General features: G+C 51.2%; 1 protein-coding gene across 2 annotated transcripts in view; it reads right to left on the reverse strand.

Moving 5' to 3' along the window:
* The window catches only part of BGN (biglycan), a 32,751-nt gene extending 14,953 nt beyond the window's left edge, over nt 1-17,798 (reverse strand). The window contains exon 1 of one of the 2 annotated variants that reach the window (XM_020977290.2): nt 17,547-17,798. The gene's annotated coding sequence lies outside the window, so the exon portion shown is untranslated. The remainder of the gene's footprint in view (nt 1-17,546) is intronic. The other variant, XM_020977291.2, reaches the window with a different exon arrangement.
* Nucleotides 17,799-18,023: the final 225 nt, after the last annotated feature.

Genomic DNA, 18,023 nt, shown 5'->3' on the forward strand with positions numbered 1-18,023 from the left:
TCTCTTTCACTCTGATTCTTACTTCTTCCTACCTCCCTGCATCTCCCTAAGACCCCTCTGGGCTCCAGAGTGTTGAGGCTTGAGGACAAGGAGTGTGGTTTGCCAGGACTTCGAGCTAGGTAGTTTAGGGGCCAGAGGAGGGCAGGGCAACCCATCAGAGGGCTGGCCTTTTTGGGAAAGCAGCCCAATGGGCAGAAGCCAAAAGAAGAAGAGACATCTTCATGCCCCAACACAGCTCCCTTTCACTCATGAAACTCCAGGGATCCTGCCCCCGTCCCTGCTCCCCTCAGAATCCTGCCCTCTGCTCCCTGACCTGAGTTCACTGTAGAGCACTGGGGATTAGAAGGCCTGGGGTTTAGTCCTTGCCACCTCGGACATGTCCCTTCCCTTATCTTGGCCTCAGTTTCTTCATCTGTAAAATGAGTGGGTTGGCTCACTAAGTTCTCTTTGAATTCTCCCATTGTGTAATTTTCTGAGCTCCTAGGTTCCTCCAGCCTGGGTTGTGATCACCCTCCTCTCCTTGGCTGCCTGAGGCACCCATCACCCATCACTCCTGGATTCCTGTGAAATGAGGATGAGAGACAAACAAACCCTTTCTGGTCTCCCCTCCCTCCCTCCCTCCTTTTTCCCTCTCTCCCAACAGGCGGCCGGACAGAGCAGGGTTTGTTCTGAGGCCCAGGCTGCAGCTGCAGACAGGCTTGTAGGGTAGGAAAAACATTTCCAGCTGGTGGGCCGTCAGCCGAGCTTGGCAGCTCTGGGGGAGGTAATTTTTGCCGAAGAGTAGTGGTACTCTGTCTGCCCATGCCAGGGCATTGCTCAACATCCCTCTTCCCCCTGGACCCATGCCTTTGTCTGGGCTGCAATTCTAGCTCCCCCCCAGGGCTGCTTCTATTCCCTCCAGCCCACTTTGGGTCACAGAACCAGAGAATGTCAGAGCACCAAGGAGACTCCAAGACCAGAGAACGTAGGCGAAGTGTATGAAGGGGACTCCAAGACCACTTAGTCCAATCCCTTCATTTACAAGATAGGAAACTGAGACCCAGAAAAAGAAGGTGACTCACTCAAGATCACACACTCTCTGTTATAGCCAAACCAACCCGCTTGGTTTTTATCCTATACACATTACATATCCTACCTCCGTGACTTTGCAAACACGGTGCCCCTTGTTCGAAATGCTCTCTGTCCTGTAAAATCCCTGCCTTCAGCTCCTACAGGAGGCTTTTCCTGCCTCCTCCCACCATGATTAATATTCCATCCCTCTTGAAATTCCTTTTTATGTATTTTGATTTGACATATCTATGGATATGTTACATTCCCCTAGTAGAATGTAAGCTCCTTGAGGACAGGGGCTATCTCTTTTGTTGTCTTTGTATCTGGAGAAGCAAGCATAGTACCCAGCACACAGCAAGTGTTTAATAGATGCTTGAGCCATTGAATTGAAGGCCTCACAGCAAGGTAGTGGCAGAGTCAGGCCGGACGATAACCTGAGTGTCCCAACCTATTCTCACTTCAAAGAGGAGATCAGTGGCCGTTACTCAATTCATCTAGTCTTTCTGGAGAGCTTCCTTTCTTCCCAGCCTCGGCTCAGGGACACTGGGGATGGGGTAGGGAGATGAGGGAGATGAATAGAAAGCAGAGAGAAGAGATTCCAGGCAGGAGAATAGTAGATGGTGGTGGCAGAGGCTTGGAGGAAACAATGTCAAGGTTAGATCTCACGTAAATTAAGGCTGGTTGGTAGACATATATGGTGAGGGGAGGCCTTTTAAAATGTCACCCCCCCCCCACTCCAACTTAAGTGACACAAAAGAACACTAGCTTGAGGATCTTGACATCTGAGGGCCAGTCCAGGCTCCATCGGGGAGCATGTTCCTTGCTAGACTATGACTCTCAGCTGTATGACCTTGCACAAGTCACCTCACCTATCTAGGCCTCAGTTTCCTCACTTATAAAATAGGAAGAATAAAAGTAGTCCCCTCTTCCTCCCAGAGCATCAAATGAGATGATGTGGAACCTCTTTGAAAAGCAGAGAACCTTGCTCAGCCAGAAACATTTCCATTCTTAGTTTTGATTTTGTCCAAAATAAAAGTCCTCATAGTCCATAGCACAACCCAGGCTCAAGTTTTCCGATTTCTGTCTGCGTTCCCATCCCTGTCATCCCCATCCCCATCCCCATCCCTATCCCTATCCCCATCCCTATCCTCATCCTCATCCCATCCTCCTTGTCCTCCTTGTCCTCCAGTTTGAAAGAAGGCTGGGAGCTGGGCTCCTTCCTTTCAGCCCTTACCCCAGCCCACCTCAGGGGTTCTCTCCCCCTCACTCCCTGCCCTGGACCACACAAGTGAGCCTCCCTGGCCTTATTCCTTCTGAATGAGTGAGGCCTGGCTTCCTAGCTTCCCATTGGAGCAGAGGCTATGGAAGACCCAGAAGCTGGAGATTGAAGGGGGTGAATGAGCTGCAAGGTGGGGGGGGGGAGGGCAAACAGCCAAAGAGGGGAAAATCTGGCACTGAGACGTGAACCTCTTGTAAGCAGGAGTACACCTAGTGTGTAGGGGCTGGTGAGGAGCCCAGCCCAGTAGGAGATGAGGACATGGAAAATCCATGTACCAAAGATGAAGCCAGGAACCTAACCCAGCAGGGAGAAAAGAGCCTTTTACTATGCAGGCTTGGCCAGGAAATGTCAGACAACCATTCAATATAACCTGCCATGTGAACATTTAGGTACTAGAGGAGGCATGAAGTTTAGATAAGGCATGATTCCTGCCCTCATGGAGCTTACAAACCAGAATATCAGCGCAGGCAGATTCCTGGGGGACCGTGTGGTCACAGAGATTGGGAGTTGGAAGGGAACCGAGAGGCCATCTAGCTCAAACCCTTACTTTTACAGGTGGAGAAACTGAGGCTGAGGGAAGGCTTTGACTTTGTCAAGGGAACACGTTGACTTGATGGCAGAATAAGAACTAGTTCCTAGGTCTGTCTTACACGAGGGCTCTGAAGCCAGAAGTACAGCAGAAAGGACACTGGTATGTGAAGTTCAAGGCCCTGGGTTCAAATCTGGACTCTGCACCTTCTTAGCTGTGTGACCTTGGGCGAGTTTCTTCATTAAGAATAATAAGAAGAATATAGGGCTTACTCTGTGCCAGGCACTAAGTGCTTTATAGTTATTATCTTGTTTGATCTTCACAACAATTATGGGAGGGAGGTGTGATTATTACCCTCATTTTAAAAGGATAAGTTTGAACTCGACATCCTGGGAAGTCACTCCTAGCTCAAAATCTGTGTTCCTGCTATGTTGTAGATTGAAAAAGCCCAAGGTCTACCCAGAAAGAGGATCCCCAGAAAGGAAGGATGGGGCAGGGAGGGAGAGGGAGAGATGGAAAGGGAGAGATGGAGACAGAGAGAGAGAGAGAAGAGGGAGAGAGAGAAGAGGGAGGGAGAGAGAGAGAGACAGAAAGAGACAGAGAGAGAGAGAGAGGAGGGAGGGAGAGAGAGAGAGAGACAGAAACAGACAGAGAGACAGAGAGAGAGACAGAGAGAGAGAAGAGGGAGAGGGAGAGGAGGGAGGGAGAGAGAGAGAGACAGAAAGAGACAGAGAGAGAGAGGAGGGAGGTAGAGAGAGAGACAGAAACAGACAGAGAGACAGAGAGAGAGACAGAGAGAGAGGAGGGAGAGGGAGAGGAGGGAGGGACAGAAGGAAGAGAGACAGAGAAGGGGAGAGGGAGAGAGAGGGAGACAGACACAGAGACATAGAGACAGATATGGGGGAGAAAGATGAGAGAGATATAGGGAGGAAGAGACAGAGAGAGAGATAAAGACAATGACAGACAGACAGAGGAGGAAGAGGAAGAAGAAAAGAGACAGAAAGGTCTATATAGAGATGAGAGTGAAGCAAAGATAGGGAGAGAAAAGTCTGAGAGAGAAGAGCAGAAAGAAAGAACCAGAGGAAGACAGTAAGAGATGGAGAGAAAGAGAAGAGCAAACACCCAGGCCATCTGGGCCCGGCAGGCAGGGCCCTGGTTAGTGGAGCCAGCTCTGGCCTAATGACAAGGCCTCCTTAATAGGCTCCAGTCCTGGAGTGGAATGGGAGCCTCTAATCCCCTGCCTTGCCCAGCCCCTCTAATAAGTAGCCTCTTCCTTGACAGCTTGTCCTACCCATTGGACTGTACTGCCTCCAGCTGCCAGCTGGCCTGGGTGGGGTATGGGGAGGTGGAGAGACTGCCTGGGGAACTGCCTTGGGGATCCCTCTCCATACTGGGGCCAGCTTTGCCAGGATTGGGGGGTGGGGCAGATGGCTCCAGTCAGAGCTGGCCTATTCCATGGGAAAACCATAGAACCAAAGAATGTCAAAGCTGGAAAGGCTCTTCGAGGTTGTCTGAGGCCAGACTGAGGCCCAGAGATGGGAGCTCTTTGCCTCCAGCGCCTCCCTTCTCCAATCCATCCACCACACAGCTGCTAAAATACTCTTTCTAATATACAAGTATCATCATGTCACTCTCCGCTCAAAAGTCTCCAGTGCCTCTCCATTATCATTATTTGTAGAATAGAGTTGACACTTGTGGTCCCGGCATTTAAAACCCTCTCCATTCTGGCTCCAAACTGCCTTTCTAACCTTATCTCCTTCGTGTATTATGTTCTAGGCAACCTAGGAGTCTGTCCCATTCCATTCTGTCTCAGTGCCTTTGTCCATATCATCCTCCATCCGTAAATATTGAAACCCCTTTCTTCTTTCAAGGTCCAATCAGGTGCCACCTCCTCCATGAAGCATTCTTCCCATCTCTCCTTTGTGCTCTTTGCATTCTGCTTTGTGGCATAGTTATGGATAAAGGTGGCATCCTAATGAACACAGAAGCTCCTTGAGGCTGGGGCTGTGTCCTGTATCATCCTTGTTTCTTCCTTCTAAAGGGCCTAAAATAAGTGCTCAATGAATATTTGTTGGATTGTTAAATTGCATTTAGAAGAGACATCACTATTATGGCAGAACAAGCCAGAGTTCTGGGCCAAATCTGCTGACAATAGGGATAAATGTAAAGTTAGACACTAGGGTTCAAAAAATCAACCTCACAATACAAGATGAGGAAGCTGTGGGTAGTTTCATCTGAGTTCAATTCAATTTAATTCAGCAAGCATTTATCCAAAGAATATCTACTCCAGGGGTGGGGAATCTGCGGCCTCGTGGCCTTCTGGGTCCTCGGGTGTGGCCTGTTGACTGAATCCAAGTTTGATAGAACAAATCCTTTTATTAAGGGGGGCTTGTTTTGTGAAGTTTGGATTCAAAGGGCCAGGAGGCCACAGGTTCCCCACCCCTGGCTCTGTACCAAATACTGTGCTCAGTGATGAGGATATAAAGCCAAAAATAATCCCTGCCCTGAAGGAGTTTATATTCTACTGGGGGAAAACAACACATACACAGACACGTAAATATCAAATATGTGCAGAGTTAAGTAGAAAGTGATGGATGAGGTAGAAAATATTAACAATCGTGGAGATTAGGGACAGCTTTGGAGGTCCCTCTAGCCTTGAGATTCTGTGAACCTCCCACCTAGCTTAGAGTGGCTCATATCAAATGAATGGAATGGACAAAGGGAAAGGTGTGACCACCATGCCACTCTCTGGAATGGGAGGTTAGAATAGTTGGGAAATTATACCTTCCTGCAATGCTGGTTTGTACAATTACAGGCAGAGTCTGGGAAAGAAGGAAAGAGAGGCCAGGCCATTTGGAACATCAAGTTAGTTCTTTCCCTCCTAGGGCTAGGATTCTTGGATTCCTTCTGGGATCTTATTCTAGGATTTTGGAGTTCTGTGATTCTGTTGTTTCTCATTTTATGATTCTAGGAATCTGCCATTCCCTAATTTTAGCATTCTAGGATTTTGTCAGTCTCTTATTCTAGGATTCTGAGATCCTGTTGCTCTTTGAACCTAGGATTTCGCTGTTGTCTCAATTTCCCAGTTCTGTGATTTTGCTAGTACATGAGACAAGATTCCATGATTCTCAAATTCCGAGAGGCTGGGATTCAACACTTGCAAGGAGCCAGGGCGAGGCAAGCTCTGGCTTTTCTTGTGAGAGCCTGTGTACCCTGAGCCAGCTCTGTCTCTGGGGGCTCCAGCGGAAGCTCTGTCTGTCTCACCCTCCCGCCTGTTCCACCTGCATGGCCAGAGACAACGGAGGTGGTCAGCCTGGCAGCCCACACAGGAAAGTCTAACATGACATACCATACTGAGTGTTCACAGTCTAGCTGCCAGAGGAAAGAGTATCATCTTACATACTTCAGGCCCCCCAAGGAAGAGCTCACCAGTGAAGATGGGCCCTTTTCTTCCCAGCTGTCTCCCTGTAACCTAGAGGAGTAATGCCAGTGCCCGAAGGGTATGTCTTCTTCCTTTTAGCCAACAATATGGCTTATAAGGCAAATCTTGGTAAAGCAGATTCCATTTTCCTATTGACTTCCCTTATTTGTTTTGTCTGCCTTGGAGGAAAGAATATTTGGCCCCAATCAACTTTTTTTCCTTCCCCACCCCCTACTCCCAAGTTCCCCCCTCCCCCCCACAGAGACCTTTGAGCCTCTCTCCACATGCCAGACTCATTTCTGTCTTTGCTATCTACCTGTCCTGCCCCTTCTCTGTCCATCTGTCTGTCTGCTGTTAGGCTTTCTTGACCATCCCAGCTCACCCTCCTTTGCACCAAGCACACATCAAGTGCTTACTCAATGCAAACTGAACCAACAAACATTTCCTCCATGCCTTTGATGTCCCAGGGTCCTCAGTGCTAGGATTGAGGATAGGGTGGGGAGGAGCGGGAGCACAGGCTTTGGCCTCAAGATTTTACCACATCTAATGTCTTGTCTTGTTCTCTGAAGTATGAGTGAGGCCCACTGTGGGTCTTCCTGGGGAGCTTTCTACAGCCAGGGCATGGGTCTCCTTCCTCCTCTTTAGTCTCCTTAAGACAAGGGTGGGGAACCTGAGGCCTGAGGTCACATGTGGCCTTCTAGGTCCTCAAGTGCTGCTCTTTGAGTCCAAGTTTTACAGAACAAATCCTTTTATTAAGGGGATTTGTTCTGTGACATTTGGATTCAGTCAAAAGGCTATACTTGGGGACCTAGAGGGCCACATGTGGCTTTGAGGAAGCCTGCAGGTTCCCCACCCCTGGGCTAGAATCTACAGTGGGGAACATGGGAGGTGCTCTGTTTAAATCTTGTTGGGGAGTTAGGAAAATCCCAACTGTGCCTCCCTCCCATATGGGATCCCTCAGAAGGGCCTGTGATGGTGGTTGCCCCTGGCGAATGATAGGGGATGGGCCCTCAACTCTGAAGAACTGCTCCCTTAACTCCACAGAGGCTCGCTCACCGTCCTCACCACCTTTTCACCTGGAAATGACCATTAGGTAATGCGACGTGTCAATCCTCCCTTGTACAGGAAGCCTCTCCTCATCTCTCTTAATGCCAACACCTTCCCTGGGAGCCTAGCTCCAACCTACCCTGGCTATAGCTTGTGGTCCATGGCTGCGTTTTGCTCTCTTTGTACCCCTAGTGCTTAGAACAGTGCCTGGCACACAGTAGGAGATTAATAAATGTTTGTTGACTGACTGGTGCCAGGCTGCAAACCCCCCTTTTCCCAGCAGGTGCCATTATTTACCATGACTGGAAAATTCCTCACCTTCCTTCATACAGAGTCTACTAAATGCCTCAATTTTCCCAAGTTCAAATTTCTTCAAGTTGAGTTTTCTTAACATAGTTGGAGGGCTACCTGAATTTAGGGCCTTGTCAATATATCCTCTTAGGTCCCTAAATGATGATGTCCTGCTACAGGAAGAACCTAAGGAGGGTGGGCGGGACAGGGTGGGCTGCTAAGGAATCGTTTGTTATTAAAGGGAGCTCACTTGGGACCAGTTCAGACTGGCAAGAGGCCCAGCTCAGTCTGATGTGAGTCATCCTAAAGAGAACAGCTAAGTCTTTCCTTTTACAAAAATGTGACATAGACATAGAACTATAGAATGAGCCCTTAGAGAATGTTGAGTCCACCCCCCTATTTGACAGGTGAGGGGAAAGAAGCCAAGAGAGAAGTAGCAGAGGGTTGTGGAAAGAGCTCTGGATTGGATTTGGTAAGTCACTTAACTTGTCTAGGTCTCAGTTTTCCCATCTCTAATATAAAGGGGTTGGACTAGATGGTCTCTAAGAACTCTCAGTTTTAAAGCCTCTGATTTCTATGGCTTATCCATGGTCACCCAGCTAGTTTGTAGCAGAACCAGGATAAGAATTCAAGTGCCCTTACTCCCAGGCTATCCTTCAGGTCTCCTGACTCCCAGGCTATCCCTCAGGTCTCCTGACTCTCAGGCTATCCCTCAGGCCCCCTGACTCCCAAGCTATCCCTCAGGTCCCCTGACTCCCAAGCTATCCCTCAGGTCCCCTGACTCCCAGGCTATTCCTCAGGCCCCCTGACTCCCAAGCTATCCCTCAGGTCCCCTGACTCCCAGGCTGTCCCTCAGGTCCCAGGCTATCCCTTAAGGAGGTCCCCTGACTCCCAGGTCCTTAACCCCTTTGTGCATTCAGCTATCATACTTATTGAATACAAAACACTGTACTTCTCAGGTGCTTTAAAATCAATCAATCAATCAATAAGTCCTCATTGAGTGCCTATTATGTACAAAGGAGTTTCTGTGCTGGGCTTGGTGAAGGATCCCAGAAAGGAGACATGATCCCTGACATGAAGGAGACCATAGTCTATGGGGGAAATAACCCATGTTAACCAGTCAAACCTCAATGGCATTGCTGTCCCAAGGCTGAATAGGATTAAGGTAAACCCAGTGATTTACAGGATATAAAGGCTTACCCCTCAATTGGGTATGTTTGTTGTGGAAGGGGTGTGTGGAGTGTGAAAAGGGCACTGGATTAAGGGTAGATAAGGAAGGCTTTCTGGAAGAGGTAGGACCCAAAGAGGAGAAGAGGAGAGGAGAAGAGAGAAGAGGGCATTCTGGGTACTGGGGACAAAGAATGGAGGCAAGAGTCTGATAGCAGTAGGAGCTCAGGGTGTGTGTGGGGAAAAGGATAGGGATGAAAAGATAAGTTGAAGCCAGAGCTGCTTTGGGAGGGGTCTGGAGGTCTGTGAAGGGAGTCTTGATGGAGAAGAAACAGGGATTGGGGTGGAGAGAGTTTGTCCTAGCCCAGGACTCACTAATTAGTTTTTCCCCTTATTGCAAATTAACTGCGCACAGGGACTGTGTGCCCGTGAGAAGGTCTCCGGCAGGGGTGGGATGGTGAGGCATCCCTGCCCCCAGCACCCTGGCAGGCTCCCCATTTTGTGTGCTGCCCCTCCCGGCCCTCTCTTCATACTCCAGCCAGCCGGCCCCTAGGAGAATTCCAAATGGTATCTTTGCTCGACTCTCCCCCCCTCTGTGAGTCGCAGGCACAGACATTCCTTGTTCCAGCCAATTAGTGGACCTATCACTTGCTCTGGCTGCGTGACTAAGCAAATCACCTTGCTTTGGCTTCTGTCTCCTCCAAGGTTGGGCACAACAGCCTCTGAGGTCCTGTCCAGCTTCGAATCTATGCTCTTTTGATGCTTTGAAGACTTCCCACTTCCTGACACCTAACCCAGCTCCTTAACATGTCGGCAAAAGCCTCTAAACTGAAAGCCTGAAGGTTAATCCCTCTGTAGGCTTAGGTATGAGCTTGGGGGGAAGGCAACAGGGAGAGACAGGGAAGCTATCCTTTCTGGCCCAAAACGATAGCCTTTCTTCTCTATCAATAGCAGCTCAGCAGGGCCTTCCGATTGCTCTGCTCACTCCCCCAGGACTTGGAAAGGGAACTCCCTTCCATCCCAGCTTCTTCAGTTTTCTTAAAGGGTGACTGTCCAGAAGCCTCTAGGTTGCTCTCATCCCTGACAGAGAGCAGCCTAGGACTCACTTTGATTCTCTCTCTTTTTTTTTTAGGCAATTGGGGTTAAGTGACTTGCCCAGGGTCACACAGCTAGTAAGTGTCAAGTGTTTGGTCTGAGGCCGGATTTGAACTCAGGTCCTCCTGACTTCATGGCCGGTGCTCTATCCACCGTGCCACCTAGCTGCCCCCGTTTCACTTTGATTCTTACTGACCACCTCTCTCCCTTGGCCCCACGCTGTCCAAAGCATCCCCTGCAACATCTCAGGTGCCCTGCATGGCCAAAAAGAGGCCAAGTTCGGCCCAAAGCTTCTAAATCAACTGGACAAAAATCCACCATCTCATCAACTTTTTCGTTCCCCTTCAGGCCATGGGGTCCCCAGGGAGACTCCCAGCCTAGGCATCAACCTTTGAAGACCTTTGCCCTTCCTCTCTGCAAATGCTTCCATTACATCCCAGGCCCACGAACCAATGCTGTCCCAATATGGAGCCCATCAGTAGCTCCTGGGTACCAGGAGGGCCCTATGAACCGTTTTCACATTCACAGCCCTAGTTCTAGCCCTCAGACTTGCCCCTGAATGGAGACAGGGGAAAGGGACAAGCTTGGGGCTTCTGCCACTCATCTCTGTGCCCTTGTATTCTTACCACCCCTGACCCCCTCCCCCTCTTCTCCAGGATCTCAAGGAAGAACGGAGTCACAGGTGTTTTGGCTGGGGTAAGACTCAGCTCTCATTAGTGTGTCTGGGAATGCTGTCTAGGGGGCGGGGAGGGGGGCCTGGGAGTGGGCCAAGAGTCGTTTAACTCTTCCCCCCTTGGCGGGCCCTGCCCTCCAAACATGCTGGCCTCCTTTCCACAGCTGTCAGGGTTTTAAAAGGTAGGGAGCTGGAAACAAAGGCCAAATTGGGCCCAAAATGGGAGGTCACACTTTCCCTTCTGTGACTTTTTTTTTCCATCAGGAGGCCCGGGTATGGGGCTGGCCAGGGCCAGGTTTGGCTAGGGCTGGGACCGGCTGGAGACAGGACAGATTAGGGCTGGATTTCAGCCTCCTTTGATGGTTTCTCCACTCCCTTTCCCTCTCTTCAAGGCCAGACCTTGGGGCACATAGATGTGTGAGCATCCAGGCATCTGGCTACCCCTTGGTTTGGGGTAGGGGGACAGGGAGGAAGTCTAGCACAAGGTAAGCAGCAGTCTGACTTTCTCAGAGGCTCAGGGGGAGGAGAGGACTCAGGCTCCTAAAGCAGGTCGCAGCTAGTGGCCTTAAAAGAAGAGGGCATCTCCTTTGCCTCTCCCCCCCATCAACTTTTTAGCACTTGGATTTCTGTTTGGAGAGTAGCTCTGGATTACTATTAACCAGAAGGAAGCAAGGAAAAGTCCTAGTCTTACAGAAAGCTACCCAGACTCTTGGATCAGCCAGCTATTTCATGGGTGGAAGAGCTAAGTTTCACCCCAGGCTAAGTTTGAAAGTCTCTTTATCACTCCCAACTCTACCCATTTCTCTTCATTTCCCCCCCCCCTCATTCTTCCTCTCCTTCCTTCTCTCTTTCTACTTCCCTAAGCCCCCTCAACTATGCTGGGAGACACTTGGGCCTCAGACCAAACACTTGATACTTACTAGCTGTGTGACTCTGGGCACCTTTCAGGCTTCACTTTCCTCCTCTGTCAAATGAAGGTGAAGGCCCAAGCCAGTAGGCCTGAGGTCCTTTCCAGCTCTCAACCTAAGAGGCCATGATCCTGTATCTGCTCTTGTATCCTGTATCACTCTTTTGGGTGATACCCACTGTGAAGTCCATAGGAGTTGATTAAGGAGAGAGGCCCAAGATGGTGTCCCAGGTGGGGTGGTGTCCTGGAGGAGTGGGCCAAAGTATGGAGGCAGGAATAAGCCTGGAGAGGGGGCAGCTAGGTGGCACAGTGGATAGAGCACTGGCCCCGAGGATCAGGAGGATTTGAGTGCAAATCCAGCCTCAGACATATAACACTCACTTAGCTGTGTGACTCTGGACAAGTCACTTAACCCCAATTGCCTCACAAAAAAAATGGTTAAAGGAATAAGCCTGGAGAGAGTGTGTGTTTGTTGGTGTTGGGGGCCAGTGTTTGAGGCAGTGAAAACATGAGAGGCTCCTGCCTGGAGTGGAGAAGGTGTATGGGGGAAAAGGAGATGGAGGTTGGGTGGGTCTGCCTCTAGAGGCCATTCCCCACTTTTTCCTCACCCTTAAAGAAGAAACCTGCTTTGCTTTTAGCTCAGCACAAGACCTCAGGTCTATTAAGAAGTCAGGCTTCTCTCCTATGAGGTTGAAGACATTACAACCAAAATCTCTAGGGATTCTAGCATGGCCAGGTCCAGAGGGGAATGGTCTGAAGGCCACACCCAGAGGCTCTGGGGAAGGACCTAGATTCTCCCACACCTTCCCCCTCCCCCCCACGCCCCAGGGCTGGCAGCCTCCCTCAGCTGGGAGTTTGACTCAGGCAACATGAGTTTAGCCCAGAAAAGACTGAGAAAAGGAAGTGGCCCTGGTGATGAGGTGCCCTGGGAACTGTGAGCTGATCACTGAGGCAGATGTTCACTAAAGTTAGAATCAGAAAGCTGTGTCTTGGAACCTTGTTCCTTTCTAGGTATTTGAAAGAACTTTGGGCCAAATGGAGAAAGAAAAAAAGATTTTTTTTTTCAGTGGTAGGCTATGCAAAATTGCTCCTAGTGGTGGGGTGGTGGCGGGCAGGTCTTGGATTTTGTGTGCGTGTGTACGTGTGTGTGTGTGTGTGTGTGTGTGTGTGTGTGTGTGTGTGTGTGTGTGTAGGAGTGGGGGAGGCACCCAAACCAGAGACAGTCAGGGGTGGGGGCATTGACCCCTCCCTCTCTGAGTGTTCCCCCAATCTTCTTAATGACCTCTGCTCCAATGGCTCACTTAGTGTCCCCTCACTCTCTCCTTTCCCACTCCACATTGGCTTCCTTCAAGGATCAACTCAGGTGCTCTTCTGATTGAAGGTGTTCCTGACCCCCTTGTTTGTTAGCGGGGTGCTCCCTCTCTAAAATACCTTGTATTGACTTATGGTGTCTTACATCTTGGGCTGGAAGGGATGCCAGAGATCATCTGGTTCAACCTCATTTCATAGAGAGGAAAACTGAGTTCTAGAGAGGGGAAAGGACTGGCCCAATTGACCTCACATAGGATCCAGGATCTAGAGCTGGGAGGAGCCAGGACCAGAGGCCACCTAATCTGCCCCCTCCCCTCTAATTTTACAAATGAGGAAACAGGCCCTAGGAGATAGAGTGACTTCACACATAGGATGATGGAGCTGGAATGGACCTCCGAGGCCATCTGGTTCAATTTCCTCCTGAGAAAACTGAAACCCAGAGAAGTGGATTATCTGGCCGCAGGCTACACAGTTCAATAGCAGTAAAGGCAGGATTTGAACTCTGGTTCTCTCTCTGCTCTGTGGTTTCCCCACCTTGGCTCCTGTAGGCTGGCCTCACCCAGCCCCATGGGCAGCCCTGAGCCCTGCCTTGGCTTCCCTGCAGGCCACCAGAGATGGGTCTCCAGCTAGTGGAAGTAGGTGTTAAGAACCACTCTCCAAGAAGAAACATGCTTTGAAAAGTATGCGTCCATTTCTTTGCCTACTCTTCTCTGATGTTTAAAGAGCCCCTATCCTGGTCCCTTCTCCTTGACCAATGGCAGGCTGGAGTTCCTGCCATGAGCCTGAGAGCCAGAGCCCTGTGTGGAGATCTACCTGGGGCCTGGAGGAGAAAACCCAGGAAGCCTTGAAAATAAAGCTTGGATGAGCTAGGGTTGAGAAGGGGCTGGTCGCCGCTTACCCAGACCAGACACTGGCTTAAATGAAAGCAGATGAGACTGTGTTGGACCAGAAGGGAAAATTTCTAGCGTGTGTAGGGAATGAGGGGCTGAAGGAGGGTACAGACTTCTGTCTCCATTAGGAAAGCATCTCTGAGCACGCCTGTCTCCTTGTGTTCCAAGGCCCCGGCCTGGGATGCTGGATCTGGACAGGGTCCTACTCTGGCCATCCCTTACCACCCCCGAGCCCTTGGCCACAAGGAGGATGCCATAAGAGTGTGGCTGGCTCAGTGCAGACCCCACCCCTGCTGCTGGGAAACTTCTCAGAGTATGTGCCCGGAGAAAGTAGATCACCCTCAATAGCCAAATAGAGAGAGAGAGAGAGCCCCAAAGGCTGCTGGGAGCTGTGGGTTCAAGGAGTCTGGGCTCTCTCTGAGCATTGGGGGGGGGTGTGGAAGGCTGGCAACATGAGCTTCTCCTGCTTGCCACCTCAGCAGAGCCTCCGCCAGGTTCCCCCAGCCTCAGGCTGCTGGTTCCAAGCCAGGGCCTGGCAGGCAGCCCCTTGCTGGGGAGCTTGGCATCATGGAACCCAACTCCTCAGCCTACTGGCCCACCTAGGGGGACTGACTGGACCAAGGGCTCTAGTACTCCCTAATGATTAGTGGGACACACCCTTCACACATATGCCAACCCAACCCACATAAAGATATATGAATTTTTTTCTTCTCATTCTCCTTCCAAAGGTGGGCTGAGGCACCCCTCCTCCCATCCACTACTCTAAGATGACCCCTTACCTGTGAATCCTCATTTACAAGGCAAACACATTCTAGTCTTGCCCTTCCAGAAAGATTCACCCCAAGCTCTTGGGTTCCCTAGTGCATGCAAGAGAATGACAGAGGAATTGAGTCCTGGGGGGAGTCAATAAATCACCAAGTAAATCGTGGGGGGTCCAGGAAGATCAGTCAGGAAGAATAGGAAGGCTGAGTGAGGCTGGCTAGGTCTGCCTTTCCATACTTCCCCGTCCCCAGTGAACTGAGATTACCTTGGGCCTCACCTGGGTGAGGTAGAAGGAACCAGGGGCAGGGCATGAGGATCCCACTGCCCTTGAGAACCCTCCAGTCATTTCTTCAATATCTCAATGACCACTGAGCCAGCCAGCTCTGCCTGCATGAGCACTTTGGGGAAGGACTCTCATTTCCTGGGTACCCATCATACTCCTCAACTAGCTGCATCTCATCTGGCTCACCAGCTCACCCCCATGGGACTTGGAACCCTTGGAACTCTGGTCTTCGTCTGTTTGTTGCCTGTAAGGTGAGACCTGTCTCCTCAACCAGGCTGGGAACTTTCAGAGGGCCATGCCTCTTCTTTCTCTAGGGACCTCAAGCTGAGTGGAGCCAGGGCTGGGCCCTTATTTCTAGCCATATTGGATTGAGCTGGTGGACATTTGCCATCAAGGGCCCTGGATGCCACCATTAATGGAGAGGGAGGCCCCCAAGCTCTCAGCCCTCCTGGGAGGGGGCCCAGAACAGAGCTCTTCCAGGCTCTCCCAGCTCCACCCCTCCCCCTTCTCATCCTAGAGAACCTTGGAGGCAGCTGTATCTTGGCTTAGTTCAGACTGGTCCCCTCTCCCCTCCCATGTAGAGAAGCCCCAGCCAGACTGACCCATGAGGCAGCCAGGAGGACTGGCAGACTCTTGGAAGAAGCCTTCCAATTCCCCCCCCCCCCACCCCTGCACTGGCTGAAGGGGTATGAGACACTCAAGCTCAGAAACAGGCGGGTCCTCCCCAATCCCTGGGAGGACTCTCAAGGCCAAGAGTAGAGCTGGCAAAATGGCCCAGACCTGTAGCCTCATCCCTCTCTGTCCAGCCCCATTCTGGAGCCTGAAGCCCCCTTGTTCCCTCCCTCCATTGCTGTAGCCCCTTAGGAAAAGAATTGGTAGATTTATTCCCACTAAAGGATAAGGGTGATATGACTTAAAGTGTGTGTGGGGGGGTGGGGGGGTGGGGGGGACGACTGGGGAGTAAGAAGGGCGGTGTGCTTCCTAACAGGAAAGTGTTCATGCAAGGGATTGACTCTCTAAGGGTGGACCTCAGGTAGGGTGATAATTTTGGCGAGAGAGGGGGGTTATATTTGTTTCATCCTTCAAAAGTGGCTCCTTGCCTTGCTTTTATAATGACACCCTTCCAGGTGGTCCTAGAAGGAAAGGCCATCTCTCTCCCCAACTGAGAGACCCAAGAAGTTCCCTGGGGGAAATGCTAGTGTCATTGAGCACGATGAGCTATACACCTGAGAAGCTTTCCACTGTTAGGGCTCTGGAGGCTGGGAGAAAAAGGGAGATTGAAGGAGCCAAAGAAGGAGAGGTATGGAGGAAGAAGAAGAAAAAGGAAGGGAGAGAGAGATAGAGCTAGAGATGGAGATAGAGAGATAGAGACAGAAAAAGGGAGGGAGACAGAGACAGGGAGGGAGGGAGAGAAAGAAAAAGGAAGGGAGGGAGAGACAGAGAAAGGGAGGAAGAGAGAGACAGAAAAAGGGAGGGAGAGACAGAAAGGACAGAGAGAGAGAGAGAGAGAGACAGAGACAGAGTCAGAGGGAGGGAGGGAGACAGAGACAGAGAAAGAGGGAGAGGAGAGAGAGACACAGACACAGAAAGAGAGGGATGGAGAGAGACAGAGAGACAGAAAGGGAGGGAGGGAGGGAGACACAGAGATAGAGAAAGGGAGGGAAGGAGAGAGACAGAGAAAGGGAGGAACAGAGAGAGGGACAGAAAGGGAAGGAGAGCAAGACAGAGAAAGGGAGGGGGAGGAGAGAGAGAGAGGGGGGAGACAGAAAGGGAGGGGAGGAGAGAAAGAGAAAGAGAGAGAAATGGAGGGATGGAGAGAGAGACAGAGAAAGAGGGAGACAGAGAAAGAGGGAGAGAGAGACATAGAAACAGAGGGAGGGAGGGAGAAAGAGAGAAAAGAAGAAGAAGAAGAAGAAGAAGAAGAAGAAGAGAAGAAGAAGAAGAAGAAGAAGAAGAAGAAGAAGAAGAAGAAGAAGAAGAAGAAGAAGAAGAAACAGCGGGAAACAGTAACAAGAAAAGGAGAGAATAGGAAAAGAAGGATCTTAGGACTAGATGGCCTACATTCTCATTTTATAGATAAGGAAATCGAGGCTCATGGAGGTTAAGTGATTTCCCCAAGGTCACATAGGTAGTAAGAGTTAGAGGAGGCACTTCAACTTCAGAGCCAAAAAGAAGAAAGATAAGAGAAAGGGAAAGGGGGAAAGGGAGGATGCAACAGAGACAGGGGAAAAAAAGTGAAGAGGGGTTGGGGAAGAATGAAAGGAGAAGGAGCCAAAGGAAGATGGGAAGAAAAGAAGAGAAGCAGAGAGGGAGGAAGATGGAGAGAAAAAGAGAGAGAGAGAGAGAGAGAGAGAGAGAGAGAGAGAGAGAGAGAGAGAGAGAGAGAGAGAGAGAGAGAGAGAGAGAACCGAGGGAAAAAAGAGAGAAGGAAAGAGGCCAAGGGAGAGAAAGGAGAGAAGCCGAAGGCCAACCCCATCTTGTTCTCCCGTCTAAAGTCAGCGCCCCGCGCTAGTCCCACAGAGCTGGCTGCCAAGTGCCGCCAATCTCACCCCCGGCACATTTCCGAGAGAGCTCAAGGCATCGAGGACGGGGAGTGAGCCAGCCTCTGGCTGGGCTTGGACTAGCGGAGGAGCTGTTCGCCCGTCGGCCCACCGGGGGAATCCAGCCAGCCTGCATGGTCGGAACAGACGGGGCGGGCCGGGCCTCGGAAGTTCTCAGGCAGGGGTCCCTCCTGCCCCCAGGGTTGGCTCAGCCCCGGCAGCATCCCCAGTTCCCCCCTGGACCGCCGTGCCCAGTTCAGCCCAGCCCAGCCCCCGGGGCTCCCACATGCAGAAACCCTACCTGGGGAGCTTCGCTCGTCCTGGCTCTCTCTGCTCAGCTCGCTGGCTCTCTCTCTCGCTCTCTCTCTCTCTCTCTCTCTCTCTCTCTCTCTCTCTCTCTCTCTCTCTCTCTCTCTCTGTGGCTCGGAGCCCCTCTCTCTCCCACCCTCTTCTGCTGCCCGGGCTCCGGAGGGCGGGGGCTGCTGCTGCTGCTGCGGCTGCGGCTGCGGCTGCTTCTGACTCCTGGGCAGGTCGCTGAGAGAGGGAGGCAGAGCCGGCAGGACGAGGGCTAAACCCCTAGCAGCTGGGGCGGGGGGGGGGGAGGGAGGAGGAGGCAGGAAAGAAGGAGGAGAGGAGGGGAGAGAAAGGGGAGGGGGAGGAGGGAAGAGGAAGGGGGAAGTCGGGGGGGGGGGGAATGATGGTGGAGAGAGGCAAGAGAGGGGAGAAAAGGGATGGAGGGAAGGCTGCCCAGTTAGTTATCCTGGAAGATTCCAACCCA

Source organism: Phascolarctos cinereus, unplaced genomic scaffold (genome assembly GCF_003287225.1).
Source record: "Phascolarctos cinereus isolate Bilbo 61053 unplaced genomic scaffold, phaCin_HiC Scaffold_8;HRSCAF=390, whole genome shotgun sequence".
Taxonomy (NCBI): domain Eukaryota; kingdom Metazoa; phylum Chordata; class Mammalia; order Diprotodontia; family Phascolarctidae; genus Phascolarctos; species Phascolarctos cinereus.